Genomic DNA, 18,875 nt, shown 5'->3' on the forward strand with positions numbered 1-18,875 from the left:
AATCACTATTACCCATGATTCCCAAATTCTTAGTACTATGAACATCAGGCTTTGTGCCATCCAAAATAATTGCAATATTGTCCTTGGTTATATTAATTTTATTTATATTCAAAAAAATCATGTAGGGCTTAGAGATGCAGTCAAATTACCAAACAATAATAGATCAGTCATTAATCAGTTGAGCCGCTAAAACTATTTTCATTTAAAATTTAAAAAGTACCTGGCAAAATTTGGGTGTCTTGAGATTGTCCGATTGCGTTCATTTGTTCCAAGTTCGAACATTTTAACAATCACAATGTCCATTGCTTCGATCAAGACCTCGTTTTTGAGGCCAAAAATGGGCATCAAAAATGCAATATCTCGGCTATCGTATAAGCTACGACCTTGCGGATGGTCCCGTTGGATTCAGAACGACGAAACTAAGACAAAACCGTTGACATTTTCCCGATAGCTCCCATAACTATACCAGCGGATTGTTCTCATCAAGTAGATTACGAAAATACCGGGTTATAAGGGAATCCGAGCAGAACTAAAAAATCGAGTATTTTTTCGACCTCGTTTTTGAGGCCAAAAATGGGCATCAAAAAATGCCATATCTCGGCTATCGTAAAAGCTACGACCTTGCGGATGGTCTCTTTGGATTCAAAACGACGAAACTAAGACAAAACCGTTGAAATTTTTCCGATAGCTCCCATAGAAGCCGAGATATCGGCCTTCAAAGTTTGGGTTTTTTCATTTTCCGGGTATACCCCCCCCCGTTTGGATTTTTTCCAGAAATTTTTTTTTTTTCGAATTCGAACTAACTATACCAATGGATTGTTCTCATCAAGTAGATTACGAAAATACCGGGTTATAGGGAATCCGAGCAGAACTAAGAAATCGAGTATTTTTTCGACCTCATTTTTGAGGCCAAAAATGGGCATCAAAAATGCCATATCTCGGCTATCGTAAAAACTACGACCTTGCGGATGGTCTCTTTGGATTCAAAACGACGAAACTAAGACAAAACCGTTGAAATTTTTCCGATAGCTCCCATAGAAGCCGAGATATCGGCCTTCAAAGTTTGTGTTTTTTCATTTTTCGGGTATACCCCCCGTTTGGATTTTTTTCAGATTTTTTTTTTTCGAATTGGAACTAACCAACTATAACCAACTATACCAGCGGATTGTTCTCATCAAGGAGATTACGAAAATACTGGGTTATAAGGGAATCCGAGCAGAACTAAGAAATCGAGTATTTTTTCGACCTCGTTTTTGAGGCCAAAAGTGGGCATCAAAAATGCCATATCTCGGCTATCGTAAAAGCTACGACCTTGCGGATGGTCTCTTTGGATTCAAAACGACGAAACTAAGACAAAACCGTTGAAATTTTTCCGATAGCTCCCATAGAAGCCGAGATATCGGCCTTCAAAGTTTGGGTTTTTTCATTTTTCGGGTATAACCCCCCGTTTGGATTTTTTTCAGAAAAATTTTTTTTTGTCGAATTGGAACTAACTATACCAGCGGATTGTTCTCATCAAGGAGATTACGAAAATACCGGGTTATAAGGTAATCCGAGCAGAACTAAGAAATCGAGTATTTTTTCGACCTCGTTTTTGAGGCCAAAAATGGGCATCAAAAATGCCATATCTCGGCTATCGTAAAAGCTACGACCTTGCGGATGGTCTCTTTGGATTCAAAACGACGAAACTAAGACAAAACCGTTGAAATTTTTCCGATAGCTCTCATAGAAGCCGAGATATCGGCCTTCAAAGTTTGGGTTTTTTAATTTTTCGGGTATACCCCCCCGTTTGGATTTTTTTCAGAAAAAAAATTTTTTGTCGAATTGGAACTAACTATACCAGCGGATTGTTCTCATCAAGGAGATTACGAAAATACTGGGTTATAAGGGAATCCGAGCAGAACTAAGAAATCGAGTATTTTTTCGACCTCGTTTTTGAGGCCAAAAATGGGCATCAAAAATGCCATATCTCGGCTATCGTAAAAGCTACGACCTTGCGGATGGTCTCTTTGGATTCAAAACGACGAAACTAAGACAAAACCGTTGAAATTTTTCCGATAGCTCCCATAGAAGCCGAGATATCGGCCTTCAAAGTTTGGGTTTTTTCATTTTTCGGGTATAACCCCCCGTTTGGATTTTTTTCAGAAAAATTTTTTTTTGTCGAATTGGAACTAACTATACCAGCGGATTGTTCTCATCAAGGAGATTACGAAAATACCGGGTTATAAGGTAATCCGAGCAGAACTAAGAAATCGAGTATTTTTTCGACCTCGTTTTTGAGGCCAAAAATGGGCATCAAAAATGCCATATCTCGGCTATCGTAAAAGCTACGACCTTGCGGATGGTCTCTTTGGATTCAAAACGACGAAACTAAGATAAAACCGTTGAAATTTTTCCGATAGCTCTCATAGAAGCCGAGATATCGGCCTTCAAAGTTTGGGTTTTTTCATTTTTCGGGTATAACCCCCCGTTTGGATTTTTTCCAGAAAAAAATTTTTTTGTCGAATTGGAACTAACTATACCAGCGGATTGTTCTCATCAAGGAGATTACGAAAATACTGGGTTATAAGGGAATCCGAGCAGAACTAAGAAATCGAGTATTTTTTCGACCTCGTTTTTGAGGCCAAAAATGGGCATCAAAAATGCCATATCTCGGCTATCGTAAAAGCTACGACCTTGCGGATGGTCTCTTTGGATTCAAAACGACGAAACTAAGACAAAACCGTTGAAATTTTTCCGATAGCTCTCATAGAAGCCGAGATATCGGCCTTCAAAGTTTGGGTTTTTTAATTTTTCGGGTATACCCCCCCGTTTGGATTTTTTTCAGAAAAAAAATTTTTTGTCGAATTGGAACTAACTATACCAGCGGATTGTTCTCATCAAGGAGATTACGAAAATACTGGGTTATAAGGGAATCCGAGCAGAACTAAGAAATCGAGTATTTTTTCGACCTCGTTTTTGAGGCCAAAAATGGGCATCAAAAATGCCATATCTCGGCTATCGTAAAAGCTACGACCTTGCGGATGGTCTCTTTGGATTCAAAACGACGAAACTAAGACAAAACCGTTGAAATTTTTCCGATAGCTCCCATAGAAGCCGAGATATCGGCCTTCAAAGTTTGGGTTTTTTCATTTTTCGGGTATAACCCCCCGTTTGGATTTTTTTCAGAAAAATTTTTTTTTGTCGAATTGGAACTAACTATACCAGCGGATTGTTCTCATCAAGGAGATTACGAAAATACCGGGTTATAAGGTAATCCGAGCAGAACTAAGAAATCGAGTATTTTTTCGACCTCGTTTTTGAGGCCAAAAATGGGCATCAAAAATGCCATATCTCGGCTATCGTAAAAGCTACGACCTTGCGGATGGTCTCTTTGGATTCAAAACGACGAAACTAAGATAAAACCGTTGAAATTTTTCCGATAGCTCTCATAGAAGCCGAGATATCGGCCTTCAAAGTTTGGGTTTTTTAATTTTTCGGGTATACCCCCCCGTTTGGATTTTTTTCAGAAAAAAATTTTTTTGTCGAATTGGAACTAACTATACCAGCGGATTGTTCTCATCAAGGAGATTACGAAAATACTGGGTTATAAGGGAATCCGAGCAGAACTAAGAAATCGAGTATTTTTTCGACCTCGTTTTTGAGGCCAAAAATGGGCATCAAAAATGCCATATCTCGGCTATCGTAAAAGCTACGACCTTGCGGATGGTCTCTTTGGATTCAAAACGACGAAACTAAGACAAAACCGTTGAAATTTTTCCGATAGCTCTCATAGAAGCCGAGATATCGGCCTTCAAAGTTTGGGTTTTTTCATTTTTCGGGTATAACCCCCCGTTTGGATTTTTTTCAGAAAAATTTTTTTTTGTCGAATTGGAACTAACTATACCAGCGGATTGTTCTCATCAAGGAGATTACGAAAATACCGGGTTATAAGGTAATCCGAGCAGAACTAAGAAATCGAGTATTTTTTCGACCTCGTTTTTGAGGCCAAAAATGGGCATCAAAAATGCCATATCTCGGCTATCGTAAAAGCTACGACCTTGCGGATGGTCTCTTTGGATTCAAAACGACGAAACTAAGACAAAACCGTTGAAATTTTTCCGATAGCTCTCATAGAAGCCGAGATATCGGCCTTCAAAGTTTGGGTTTTTTCATTTTTCGGGTATACCCCCCCGTTTGGATTTTTTTCAGAAAAAAATTTTTTTGTCGAATTGGAACTAACTATACCAGCGGATTGTTCTCATCAAGGAGATTACGAAAATACTGGGTTATAAGGGAATCCGAGCAGAACTAAGAAATCGAGTATTTTTTCGACCTCGTTTTTGAGGCCAAAAATGGGCATCAAAAATGCCATATCTCGGCTATCGTAAAAGCTACGACCTTGCGGATGGTCTCTTTGGATTCAAAACGACGAAACTAAGACAAAACCGTTGAAATTTTTCCGATAGCTCCCATAGAAGCCGAGATATCGGCCTTCAAAGTTTGGGTTTTTTCATTTTTCGGGTATAACCCCCCGTTTGGATTTTTTTCAGAAAAAATTTTTTTTGTCGAATTGGAACTAACTATACCAGCGGATTGTTCTCATCAAGGAGATTACGAAAATACCGGGTTATAAGGTAATCCGAGCAGAACTAAGAAATCGAGTATTTTTTCGACCTCGTTTTTGAGGCCAAAAATGGGCATCAAAAATGCCATATCTCGGCTATCGTAAAAGCTACGACCTTGCGGATGGTCTCTTTGGATTCAAAACGACGAAACTAAGACAAAACCGTTGAAATTTTTCCGATAGCTCTCATAGAAGCCGAGATATCGGCCTTCAAAGTTTGGGTTTTTTCATTTTTCGGGTATAACCCCCCGTTTGGATTTTTTCCAGAAAAAAATTTTTTTGTCGAATTGGAACTAACTATACCAGCGGATTGTTCTCATCAAGGAGATTACGAAAATACTGGGTTATAAGGGAATCCGAGCAGAACTAAGAAATCGAGTATTTTTTCGACCTCGTTTTTGAGGCCAAAAATGGGCATCAAAAATGCCATATCTCGGCTATCGTAAAAGCTACGACCTTGCGGATGGTCTCTTTGGATTCAAAACGACGAAACTAAGACAAAACCGTTGAAATTTTTCCGATAGCTCCCATAGAAGCCGAGATATCGGCCTTCAAAGTTTGGGTTTCTTCATTTTTCGGGTATAACCCCCCGTTTGGATTTTTTTCAGAAAAATTTTTTTTTTTCGAATTGGATCTAACTATACCAGCGGATTGTTCTCATTAAGGAGATTACGAAAATACCGGGTTATAAGGGAATCCGAGCAGAACTAAGAAATCGAGTATTTTTTCGACCTCGTTTTTGAGGCCAAAAATGGGCATCAAAAATGCCATATCTCGGCTATCGTAAAAGCTACGACCTTGCGGATGGTCTCTTTGGATTCAAAACGACGAAACTAAGACAAAACCGTTGAAATTTTTCCGATAGCTCCCATAGAAGCCGAGATATCGAACTTCGAAGTTTGGGTTTTTCATTTTTCGGGTATAACCCCCCGTTTGGATTTTTTTCAGAAAAAATTTTTTTTGTCGAATTGGAACTAACTATACCAGCGGATTGTTCTCATCAAGGAGATTACGAAAATACCGGGTTATAAGGTAATCCGAGCAGAACTAAGAAATCGAGTATTTTTTCGACCTCGTTTTTGAGGCCAAAAATGGGCATCAAAAATGCCATATCTCGGCTATCGTAAAAGCTACGACCTTGCGGATGGTCTCTTTGGATTCAAAACGACGAAACTAAGACAAAACCGTTGAAATTTTTCCGATAGCTCCCATAGAAGCCGAGATATCGGCCTTCAAAGTTTGGGTTTTTTCATTTTTCGGGTATAACCCCCCGTTTGGATTTTTTTCAGAAAATTTTTTTTTTTTTCGAATTGGAACTAACTATACCAGCGGATTGTTCTCATTAAGGAGATTACGAAAATACCGGGTTATAAGGGAATCCGAGCAGAACTAAGAAATCGAGTATTTTTTCGACCTCGTTTTTGAGGCCAAAAATGGGCATCAAAAATGCCATATCTCGGCTATCGTAAAAGCTACGACCTTGCGGATGGTCTCTTTGGATTCAAAACGACGAAACTAAGACAAAACCGTTGAAATTTTTCCGATAGCTCCCATAGAAGCCGAGATATCGGCCTTCAAAGTTTGGGTTTTTTCATTTTTCGGGTATAACCCCCCGTTTGGATTTTTTTCAGAAAAATTTTTTTTTTTCGAATTGGATCTAACTATACCAGCGGATTGTTCTCATTAAGGAGATTACGAAAATACCGGGTTATAAGGGAATCCGAGCAGAACTAAGAAATCGAGTATTTTTTCGACCTCGTTTTTGAGGCCAAAAATGGGCATCAAAAATGCCATATCTCGGCTATCGTAAAAGCTACGACCTTGCGGATGGTCTCTTTGGATTCAAAACGACGAAACTAAGACAAAACCGTTGAAATTTTTCCGATAGCTCCCATAGAAGCCGAGATATCGGCCTTCAAAGTTTGGGTTTCTTCATTTTTCGGGTATAACCCCCCGTTTGGATTTTTTTCAGAAAAATTTTTTTTTTTCGAATTCGAACTAACTATACCAGCGAATTGTTCTCATCAAGTAGATTACGAAAATACCGGGTTATAAGGTAATCCGAGCAGAACTAAGAAATCGAGTATTTTTTCGACCTCGTTTTTGAGGCCAAAAATGGGCATCAAAAATGCCATATCTCGGCTATCGTAAAAACTACGACCATGCGGATGGTCTCTTTGGATTCAAAACGACGAAACTAAGACAAAACCGTTGAAATTTTTCCGATAGCTCCCATAGAAGCCGAGATATCGGCCTTCAAAGTTTGGGTTTTTTTCATTTTTCGGGTATACCCCCCGTTTGGATTTTTTTCAGAAAATTTTTTTTTTTTCGAATTCAAACTAACTATACCAGCGGATTGTTCTCATCAAGTAGATTACGAAAATACCGGGTTATAAGGGAATCCGAGCAGAACTAAGAAATCGAGTATTTTTTCGACCTCGTTTTTGAGGCCAAAAATGGGCATCAAAAATGCCATATCTCGGCTATCGTAAAAACTACGACCTTGCGGATGGTCTCTTTGGATTCAAAACGACGAAACTAAGACAAAACCGTTGAAATTTTCCCGATAGCTCCCATAGAAGCCGAGATATCGAACTTCGAAGTTTGGGTTTTTTCATTTTTCGGGTATAACCCCCCGTTTGGATTTTTTTCAGAAAAAAATTTTTTTGTCGAATTGGAACTAACTATACCACCGGATTGTTCTCATCAAGGAGATTACAACAATACCGGGTTATAAGGGAATCCGAGCAGAACTAAGAAATCGAGTATTTTTTCGACCTCGTTTTTGAGGCCAAAAATGGGCATCTAAAATGCCATATCTCGGCTATCGTAAAAACTACGACCTTGCGGATGGTCTCTTTGGATTCAAAACGACGAAACTAAGACAAAACCGTTAAAATTTTTCCGATAGCTCCCATAGAAGCCGATATATCGGCCTTCAAAGTTTGGGTTTTTTCATTTTTCGTGTATAACCCCCCGTTTGGATTTTTTTCAGAAAAAATTTTTTTTTTCGAATTGGAACTAACTATACCAGTGGATTGTTCTCATCAAGGAGATTACGAAAATACCGAGTTATAAGGGAATCCGAGCAGAACTAAGAAATCGAGTATTTTTTCGACCTCGTTTTTGAGGCCAAAAATGGGCATCAAAAATGCCATATCTCGGCTATCGTAAAAGCTACGACCTTGCGGATGGTCTCTTTGGATTCAAAACGACGAAACTAAGACAAAACCGTTGAAATTTTTCTGATAGCTCCCATAGAAGCCGAGATATCGAACTTCGAAGTTTGGGTTTTTCATTTTTCGGGTATACCCCCCCGTTTGGATTTTTTTCAGAAAAATTTTTTTTTTCGAATTCGAACTAACTATACCAGCGAATTGTTCTCATCAAGTAGATTACGAAAATACCGGGTTATAAGGTAATCCGAGCAAAACTAAGAAATCGAGTATTTTTTCGACCTCGTTTTTGAGGCCAAAAATGGGCATCAAAAATGCCATATCTCGGCTATCGTAAAAGCTACGACCTTGCGGATGGTCTCTTTGGATTCAAAACGACGAAACTAAGACAAAACCGTTGAAATTTGTCCGATAGCTCCCATAGAAGCCGAGATATCGAACTTCGAAGTTTGGGTTCTTCATTTTTCGGGTATACCCCCCGTTTGGATTTTTTTCAGAAAAATTTTTTTTTTTCGAATTCGAACTAACTATACCAGCGAATTGTTCTCATTAAGTAGATTACGAAAATACCGGGTTATAAGGTAATCCGAGCAGAACTAAGAAATCGAGTATTTTTTCGACCTCGTTTTTGAGGCCAAAAATGGGCATCAAAAATGCCATATCTCGGCTATCGTAAAAACTACGACCTTGCGGATGGTCTCTTTGAATTCAAAACGACGAAACTAAGACAAAACCGTTGAAATTTTTCCGATAGCTCCCATAGAAGCCGAGATATCGGCCTTCAAAGTTTGGGTTTTTTCATTTTTCGGGTATAACCCCCCGTTTGGATTTTTTTCAGAAAATTTTTTTTTTTCGAATTGGAACTAACTATACCAGCGGATTGTTCTGATCAAGGAGATTACGAAAATACCGGGTTATAAGGGAATCTGAGCAGAACTAAGAAATCGAGTATTTTTTCCACCTCGTTTTTGAGGCCAAAAATGGGCATCAAAAATGCCATATCTCGGCTATCGTAAAAGCTACGACCTTGCGGATGGTCTCTTTGGATTCAAAACGACAAAACTAAGACAAAACCGTTGAAATTTTTCCAATAGCTCCCATAGAAGCCGAGATATCGGCCTTCAAAGTTTGGGTTTTTTCATTTTTCGGGTATAACCCCCCGTTTGGATTTTTTTCAGAAAAATTTTTTTTTTTCGAATTGGATCTAACTATACCAGCGGATTGTTCTCATCAAGGAGATTACGAAAATACCGGGTTATAAGGGAATCTGAGCAGAACTAAGAAATCGAGTATTTTTTCGACCTCGTTTTTGAGGCCAAAAATGGGCATCAAAAATGCCATATCTCGGCTATCGTAAAAGCTACGACCTTGCGGATGGTCTCTTTGGATTTAAAACGACGAAACTAAGACAAAACCGTTGAAATTTTTTCGATAGCTCCCATAGAAGCCGAGATATCGGCCTTCAAAGTTTGGGTTTTTTCATTTTTCTGGTATAACCCCCCGTTTGGATTTTTTTCAGAAAAAATTTTTTTTGTCGAATTGGAACTAACTATACCAGCGGATTGTTCTCATCAAGGAGATTACGAAAATACCGGGTTATAAGGGAATCCGAGCAGAACTAAGAAATCGAGTATTTTTTCGACCTCGTTTTTGAGGCCAAAAATGGGCATCTAAAATGCCATATCTCGGCTATCGTAAAAACTACGACCTTGCGGATGGTCTCTTTGGATTCAAAACGACGAAACTAAGACAAAACCGTTGAAATTTTCCCGATAGCTCCCATAGAAGCCGAGATATCGAACTTCGAAGTTTGGGTTTTTCATTTTTCGGGTATACCCCCCCGTTTGGATTTTTTTCAGAAAATTTTTTTTTTTGAATTCGAACTAACTATACCAGCGAATTGTTCTCATCAAGTAGATTACGAAAATACCGGGTTATAAGGTAATCCGAGCAGAACTAAGAAATCGAGTATTTTTTCGACCTCGTTTTTGAGGCCAAAAATGGGCATCAAAAATGCCATATCTCGGCTATCGTAAAAACTACGACCTTGCGGATGGTCTCTTTGGATTTAAAACGACGAAACTAAGACAAAACCGTTGAAATTTTCCCGATAGCTCCCATAGAAGCCGAGATATCGAACTTCGAAGTTAGGGTTTTTCATTTTTCGGGTATACCCCCCCGTTTGGATTTTTTTCAGAAAATTTTTTTTTTTGAATTCGAACTAACTATACCAGCGAATTGTTCTCATCAAGTAGATTACGAAAATACCGGGTTATAAGGTAATCCGAGCAGAACTAAGAAATCGAGTATTTTTTCGACCTCGTTTTTGAGGCCAAAAATGGGCATCAAAAATGCCATATCTCGGCTATCGTAAAAACTACGACCTTGCGGATGGTCTCTTTGGATTCAAAACGACGAAACTAAGACAAAACCGTTGAAATTTTCCCGATAGCTCCCATAGAAGCCGAGATATCGAACTTCGAAGTTTGGGTTTTTCATTTTTCGGGTATACCCCCCCGTTTGGATTTTTTTCAGAAAAAATTTTTTTTTTCGAATTCGAACTAACTATACCAGCGGATTGTTCTCATCAAGGAGATTACGAAAATACCGGGTTATAAGGGAATCCGAGCAGAACTAAGAAATCGAGTATTTTTTCGACCTCGTTTTTGAGGCCAAAAATGGGCATCAAAAATGCCATATCTCGGCTATCGTAAAAGCTACAACCTTGCGGATGGTCTCTTTGGATTCAAAACGACGAAACTAAGACAAAACCGTTGAAATTTTTCCGATAGCTCCCATAGAAGCCGAGATATCGGCCTTCAAAGTTTGGGTTTTTTCATTTTTCGGGTATAACCCCCCGTTTGGATTTTTTTCAGAAAAAATTTTTTTTGTCGAATTGGAACTAACTATACCACCGGATTGTTCTCATCAAGGAGATTACAAAAATACCGGGTTATAAGGGAATCCGAGCAGAACTAAGAAATCGAGTATTTTTTCGACCTCGTTTTTGAGGCCAAAAATGGGCATCTAAAATGCCATATATCGGCTATCGTAAAAACTACGACCTTGCGGATGGTCTCTTTGGATTCAAAACGACGAAACTAAGACAAAACCGTTAAAATTTTTCCGATAGCTCCCATAGAAGCCGAGATATCGGCCTTCAAAGTTTGGGTTTTTTCATTTTTCGTGTATAACCCCCCGTTTGGATTTTTTTCAGAAAAAATTTTTTTTTTCGAATTGGAACTAACTATACCAGCGGATTGTTCTCATCAAGGAGATTACGAAAATACCGAGTTATAAGGGAATCCGAGCAGAACTAAGAAATCGAGTATTTTTTCGACCTCGTTTTTGAGGCCAAAAATGGGCATCAAAAATGCCATATCTCGGCTATCGTAAAAGCTACGACCTTGCGGATGGTCTCTTTGGATTCAAAACGACGAAACTAAGACAAAACCGTTGAAATTTTTCCGATAGCTCCCATAGAAGCCGAGATATCGGCCTTCAAAGTTTGGGTTTTTTCATTTTTCGGGTATAACCCCCCGTTTGGATTTTTTTCAAAAAAAAATTTTTTTGTCGAATTGGAACTAACTATACCAGCGGATTGTTCTCATCAAGGAGATTACGAAAATACCGGGTTATAAGGGAATCCGAGCAGAACTAAGAAATCGAGTATTTTTTCGACCTCGTTTTTGAGGCCAAAAATGGGCATCTAAAATGCCATATCTCGGCTATCGTAAAAACTACGACCTTGCGGATGGTCTCTTTGGATTCAAAACGACGAAACTAAGACAAAACCGTTAAAATTTTCCCGATAGCTCCCATAGAAGCCGAGATATCGAACTTCGAAGTTTGGGTTTTTCATTTTTCGGGTATACCCCCCCGTTTGGATTTTTTTCAGAAAAATTTTTTTTTTCGAATTCGAACTAACTATACCAGCGAATTGTTCTCATCAAGTAGATTACGAAAATACCGGGTTATAAGGTAATCCGAGCAAAACTAAGAAATCGAGTATTTTTTCGACCTCGTTTTTGAGGCCAAAAATGGGCATCAAAAATGCCATATCTCGGCTATCGTAAAAACTACGACCTTGCGGATGGTCTCTTTGGATTCAAAACGACGAAACTAAGACAAAACTGTTGAAATTTTTCCGATAGCTCCCATAGAAGCCGAGATATCGGCCTTCAAAGTTTGGGTTTTTTTATTTTTCGGGTATAACCCCCCGTTTGGATTTTTTTCAGAAAAAATTTTTTTTTTCGAATTGGAACTAACTATACCAGCGGATTGTTCTCATCAAGGAGATTACGAAAATACCGGGTTTTAAGGGAATCCGAGCAGAACTAAGAAATCGAGTATTTTTTTGACCTCGTTTTTGAGGCCAAAAATGGGCATCAAAAATGCCATATCTCGGCTATCGTAAAAGCTACGACCTTGCGGATGGTCTCTTTGGATTCAAAACGACGAAACTAAGACAAAACCGTTGAAATTTTTCCGATAGCTCTCATAGAAGCCGAGATATCGGCCTTCAAAGTTTGGGTTTTTTAATTTTTCGGGTATACCCCCCCGTTTGGATTTTTTTCAGAAAAAAAATTTTTTGTCGAATTGGAACTAACTATACCAGCGGATTGTTCTCATCAAGGAGATTACGAAAATACTGGGTTATAAGGGAATCCGAGCAGAACTAAGAAATCGAGTATTTTTTCGACCTCGTTTTTGAGGCCAAAAATGGGCATCAAAAATGCCATATCTCGGCTATCGTAAAAGCTACGACCTTGCGGATGGTCTCTTTGGATTCAAAACGACGAAACTAAGACAAAACCGTTGAAATTTTTCCGATAGCTCCCATAGAAGCCGAGATATCGGCCTTCAAAGTTTGGGTTTTTTCATTTTTCGGGTATAACCCCCCGTTTGGATTTTTTTCAGAAAAATTTTTTTTTGTCGAATTGGAACTAACTATACCAGCGGATTGTTCTCATCAAGGAGATTACGAAAATACCGGGTTATAAGGTAATCCGAGCAGAACTAAGAAATCGAGTATTTTTTCGACCTCGTTTTTGAGGCCAAAAATGGGCATCAAAAATGCCATATCTCGGCTATCGTAAAAGCTACGACCTTGCGGATGGTCTCTTTGGATTCAAAACGACGAAACTAAGATAAAACCGTTGAAATTTTTCCGATAGCTCTCATAGAAGCCGAGATATCGGCCTTCAAAGTTTGGGTTTTTTCATTTTTCGGGTATAACCCCCCGTTTGGATTTTTTCCAGAAAAAAATTTTTTTGTCGAATTGGAACTAACTATACCAGCGGATTGTTCTCATCAAGGAGATTACGAAAATACTGGGTTATAAGGGAATCCGAGCAGAACTAAGAAATCGAGTATTTTTTCGACCTCGTTTTTGAGGCCAAAAATGGGCATCAAAAATGCCATATCTCGGCTATCGTAAAAGCTACGACCTTGCGGATGGTCTCTTTGGATTCAAAACGACGAAACTAAGACAAAACCGTTGAAATTTTTCCGATAGCTCTCATAGAAGCCGAGATATCGGCCTTCAAAGTTTGGGTTTTTTAATTTTTCGGGTATACCCCCCCGTTTGGATTTTTTTCAGAAAAAAAATTTTTTGTCGAATTGGAACTAACTATACCAGCGGATTGTTCTCATCAAGGAGATTACGAAAATACTGGGTTATAAGGGAATCCGAGCAGAACTAAGAAATCGAGTATTTTTTCGACCTCGTTTTTGAGGCCAAAAATGGGCATCAAAAATGCCATATCTCGGCTATCGTAAAAGCTACGACCTTGCGGATGGTCTCTTTGGATTCAAAACGACGAAACTAAGACAAAACCGTTGAAATTTTTCCGATAGCTCCCATAGAAGCCGAGATATCGGCCTTCAAAGTTTGGGTTTTTTCATTTTTCGGGTATAACCCCCCGTTTGGATTTTTTTCAGAAAAATTTTTTTTTGTCGAATTGGAACTAACTATACCAGCGGATTGTTCTCATCAAGGAGATTACGAAAATACCGGGTTATAAGGTAATCCGAGCAGAACTAAGAAATCGAGTATTTTTTCGACCTCGTTTTTGAGGCCAAAAATGGGCATCAAAAATGCCATATCTCGGCTATCGTAAAAGCTACGACCTTGCGGATGGTCTCTTTGGATTCAAAACGACGAAACTAAGATAAAACCGTTGAAATTTTTCCGATAGCTCTCATAGAAGCCGAGATATCGGCCTTCAAAGTTTGGGTTTTTTCATTTTTCGGGTATAACCCCCCGTTTGGATTTTTTCCAGAAAAAAATTTTTTTGTCGAATTGGAACTAACTATACCAGCGGATTGTTCTCATCAAGGAGATTACGAAAATACTGGGTTATAAGGGAATCCGAGCAGAACTAAGAAATCGAGTATTTTTTCGACCTCGTTTTTGAGGCCAAAAATGGGCATCAAAAATGCCATATCTCGGCTATCGTAAAAGCTACGACCTTGCGGATGGTCTCTTTGGATTCAAAACGACGAAACTAAGACAAAACCGTTGAAATTTTTCCGATAGCTCCCATAGAAGCCGAGATATCGGCCTTCAAAGTTTGGGTTTTTTCATTTTTCGGGTATAACCCCCCGTTTGGATTTTTTTCAGAAAAATTTTTTTTTGTCGAATTGGAACTAACTATACCAGCGGATTGTTCTCATCAAGGAGATTACGAAAATACCGGGTTATAAGGTAATCCGAGCAGAACTAAGAAATCGAGTATTTTTTCGACCTCGTTTTTGAGGCCAAAAATGGGCATCAAAAATGCCATATCTCGGCTATCGTAAAAGCTACGACCTTGCGGATGGTCTCTTTGGATTCAAAACGACGAAACTAAGACAAAACCGTTGAAATTTTTCCGATAGCTCTCATAGAAGCCGAGATATCGGCCTTCAAAGTTTGGGTTTTTTAATTTTTCGGGTATACCCCCCCGTTTGGATTTTTTTCAGAAAAAAATTTTTTTGTCGAATTGGAACTAACTATACCAGCGGATTGTTCTCATCAAGGAGATTACGAAAATACTGGGTTATAAGGGAATCCGAGCAGAACTAAGAAATCGAGTATTTTTTCGACCTCGTTTTTGAGGCCAAAAATGGGCATCAAAAATGCCATATCTCGGCTATCGTAAAAGCTACGACCTTGCGGATGGTCTCTTTGGATTCAAAACGACGAAACTAAGACAAAACCGTTGAAATTTTTCCGATAGCTCTCATAGAAGCCGAGATATCGGCCTTCAAAGTTTGGGTTTTTTCATTTTTCGGGTATAACCCCCCGTTTGGATTTTTTTCAGAAAAATTTTTTTTTGTCGAATTGGAACTAACTATACCAGCGGATTGTTCTCATCAAGGAGATTACGAAAATACCGGGTTATAAGGTAATCCGAGCAGAACTAAGAAATCGAGTATTTTTTCGACCTCGTTTTTGAGGCCAAAAATGGGCATCAAAAATGCCATATCTCGGCTATCGTAAAAGCTACGACCTTGCGGATGGTCTCTTTGGATTCAAAACGACGAAACTAAGACAAAACCGTTGAAATTTTTCCGATAGCTCTCATAGAAGCCGAGATATCGGCCTTCAAAGTTTGGGTTTTTTCATTTTTCGGGTATACCCCCCCGTTTGGATTTTTTTCAGAAAAAAATTTTTTTGTCGAATTGGAACTAACTATACCAGCGGATTGTTCTCATCAAGGAGATTACGAAAATACTGGGTTATAAGGGAATCCGAGCAGAACTAAGAAATCGAGTATTTTTTCGACCTCGTTTTTGAGGCCAAAAATGGGCATCAAAAATGCCATATCTCGGCTATCGTAAAAGCTACGACCTTGCGGATGGTCTCTTTGGATTCAAAACGACGAAACTAAGACAAAACCGTTGAAATTTTTCCGATAGCTCTCATAGAAGCCGAGATATCGGCCTTCAAAGTTTGGGTTTTTTCATTTTTCGGGTATAACCCCCCGTTTGGATTTTTTCCAGAAAAAAATTTTTTTGTCGAATTGGAACTAACTATACCAGCGGATTGTTCTCATCAAGGAGATTACGAAAATACTGGGTTATAAGGGAATCCGAGCAGAACTAAGAAATCGAGTATTTTTTCGACCTCGTTTTTGAGGCCAAAAATGGGCATCAAAAATGCCATATCTCGGCTATCGTAAAAGCTACGACCTTGCGGATGGTCTCTTTGGATTCAAAACGACGAAACTAAGACAAAACCGTTGAAATTTTTCCGATAGCTCCCATAGAAGCCGAGATATCGGCCTTCAAAGTTTGGGTTTCTTCATTTTTCGGGTATAACCCCCCGTTTGGATTTTTTTCAGAAAAATTTTTTTTTTTCGAATTGGATCTAACTATACCAGCGGATTGTTCTCATTAAGGAGATTACGAAAATACCGGGTTATAAGGGAATCCGAGCAGAACTAAGAAATCGAGTATTTTTTCGACCTCGTTTTTGAGGCCAAAAATGGGCATCAAAAATGCCATATCTCGGCTATCGTAAAAGCTACGACCTTGCGGATGGTCTCTTTGGATTCAAAACGACGAAACTAAGACAAAACCGTTGAAATTTTTCCGATAGCTCCCATAGAAGCCGAGATATCGAACTTCGAAGTTTGGGTTTTTCATTTTTCGGGTATAACCCCCCGTTTGGATTTTTTTCAGAAAAAATTTTTTTTGTCGAATTGGAACTAACTATACCAGCGGATTGTTCTCATCAAGGAGATTACGAAAATACCGGGTTATAAGGTAATCCGAGCAGAACTAAGAAATCGAGTATTTTTTCGACCTCGTTTTTGAGGCCAAAAATGGGCATCAAAAATGCCATATCTCGGCTATCGTAAAAGCTACGACCTTGCGGATGGTCTCTTTGGATTCAAAACGACGAAACTAAGACAAAACCGTTGAAATTTTTCCGATAGCTCCCATAGAAGCCGAGATATCGGCCTTCAAAGTTTGGGTTTTTTCATTTTTCGGGTATAACCCCCCGTTTGGATTTTTTTCAGAAAAATTTTTTTTTTTTCGAATTGGAACTAACTATACCAGCGGATTGTTCTCATTAAGGAGATTACGAAAATACCGGGTTATAAGGGAATCCGAGCAGAACTAAGAAATCGAGTATTTTTTCGACCTCGTTTTTGAGGCCAAAAATGGGCATCAAAAATGCCATATCTCGGCTATCGTAAAAGCTACGACCTTGCGGATGGTCTCTTTGGATTCAAAACGACGAAACTAAGACAAAACCGTTGAAATTTTTCCGATAGCTCCCATAGAAGCCGAGATATCGGCCTTCAAAGTTTGGGTTTCTTCATTTTTCGGGTATAACCCCCCGTTTGGATTTTTTTCAGAAAAAATTTTTTTTTTCGAATTGGAACTAACTATACCAGCGGATTGTTCTCATCAAGGAGATTACGAAAATACCGAGTTATAAGGGAATCCGAGCAGAACTAAGAAATCGAGTATTTTTTCGACCTCGTTTTTGAGGCCAAAAATGGGCATCAAAAATGCCATATCTCGGCTATCGTAAAAGCTACGACCTTGCGGATGGTCTCTTTGGATTCAAAACGACGAAACTAAGACAAAACCGTTGAAATTTTTCCGATAGCTCCCATAGAAGCCGAGATATCGGCCTTCAAAGTTTGGGTTTTTTCATTTTTCGGGTATAACCCCCCGTTTGGATTTTTTTCAAAAAAAAATTTTTTTGTCGAATTGGAACTAACTATACCAGCGGATTGTTCTCATCAAGGAGATTACGAAAATACCGGGTTATAAGGGAATCCGAGCAGAACTAAGAAATCGAGTATTTTTTCGACCTCGTTTTTGAGGCCAAAAATGGGCATCTAAAATGCCATATCTCGGCTATCGTAAAAACTACGACCTTGCGGATGGTCTCTTTGGATTCAAAACGACGAAACTAAGACAAAACCGTTAAAATTTTCCCGATAGCTCCCATAGAAGCCGAGATATCGAACTTCGAAGTTTGGGTTTTTCATTTTTCGGGTATACCCCCCCGTTTGGATTTTTTTCAGAAAAATTTTTTTTTTCGAATTCGAACTAACTATACCAGCGAATTGTTCTCATCAAGTAGATTACGAAAATACCGGGTTATAAGGTAATCCGAGCAAAACTAAGAAATCGAGTATTTTTTCGACCTCGTTTTTGAGGCCAAAAATGGGCATCAAAAATGCCATATCTCGGCTATCGTAAAAACTACGACCTTGCGGATGGTCTCTTTGGATTCAAAACGACGAAACTAAGACAAAACTGTTGAAATTTTTCCGATAGCTCCCATAGAAGCCGAGATATCGGCCTTCAAAGTTTGGGTTTTTTTATTTTTCGGGTATAACCCCCCGTTTGGATTTTTTTCAGAAAAAATTTTTTTTTTCGAATTGGAACTAACTATACCAGCGGATTGTTCTCATCAAGGAGATTACGAAAATACCGGGTTTTAAGGGAATCCGAGCAGAACTAAGAAATCGAGTATTTTTTTGACCTCGTTTTTGAGGCCAAAAATGGGCATCAAAAATGCCATATCTCGGCTATCGTAAAAGCTACGACCTTGCGGATGGTCTCTTTGGATTCAAAACGACGAAACTAAGATAAAACCGTTGAAATTTTTCCGATAGCTCTCATAGAAGCCGAGATATCGGCCTTCAAAGTTTGGGTTTTTTCATTTTTCGGGTATAACCCCCCGTTTGGATTTTTTCCAGAAAAAAATTTTTTTGTCGAATTGGAACTAACTATACCAGCGGATTGTTCTCATCAAGGAGATTACGAAAATACTGGGTTATAAGGGAATCCGAGCAGAACTAAGAAATCGAGTATTTTTTCGACCTCGTTTTTGAGGCCAAAAATGGGCATCAAAAATGCCATATCTCGGCTATCGTAAAAGCTACGACCTTGCGGATGGTCTCTTTGGATTCAAAACGACGAAACTAAGACAAAACTGTTGAAATTTTTCCGATAGCTCTCATAGAAGCCGAGATATCGGCCTTCAAAGTTTGGGTTTTTTAATTTTTCGGGTATACCCCCCCGTTTGGATTTTTTTCAGAAAAAAAATTTTTTGTCGAATTGGAACTAACTATACC

The sequence above is a fragment of the Anthonomus grandis genome, chromosome 1 (assembly GCF_022605725.1).
Source record: "Anthonomus grandis grandis chromosome 1, icAntGran1.3, whole genome shotgun sequence".
NCBI classification, from domain to species: Eukaryota; Metazoa; Arthropoda; class Insecta; order Coleoptera; family Curculionidae; genus Anthonomus; species Anthonomus grandis.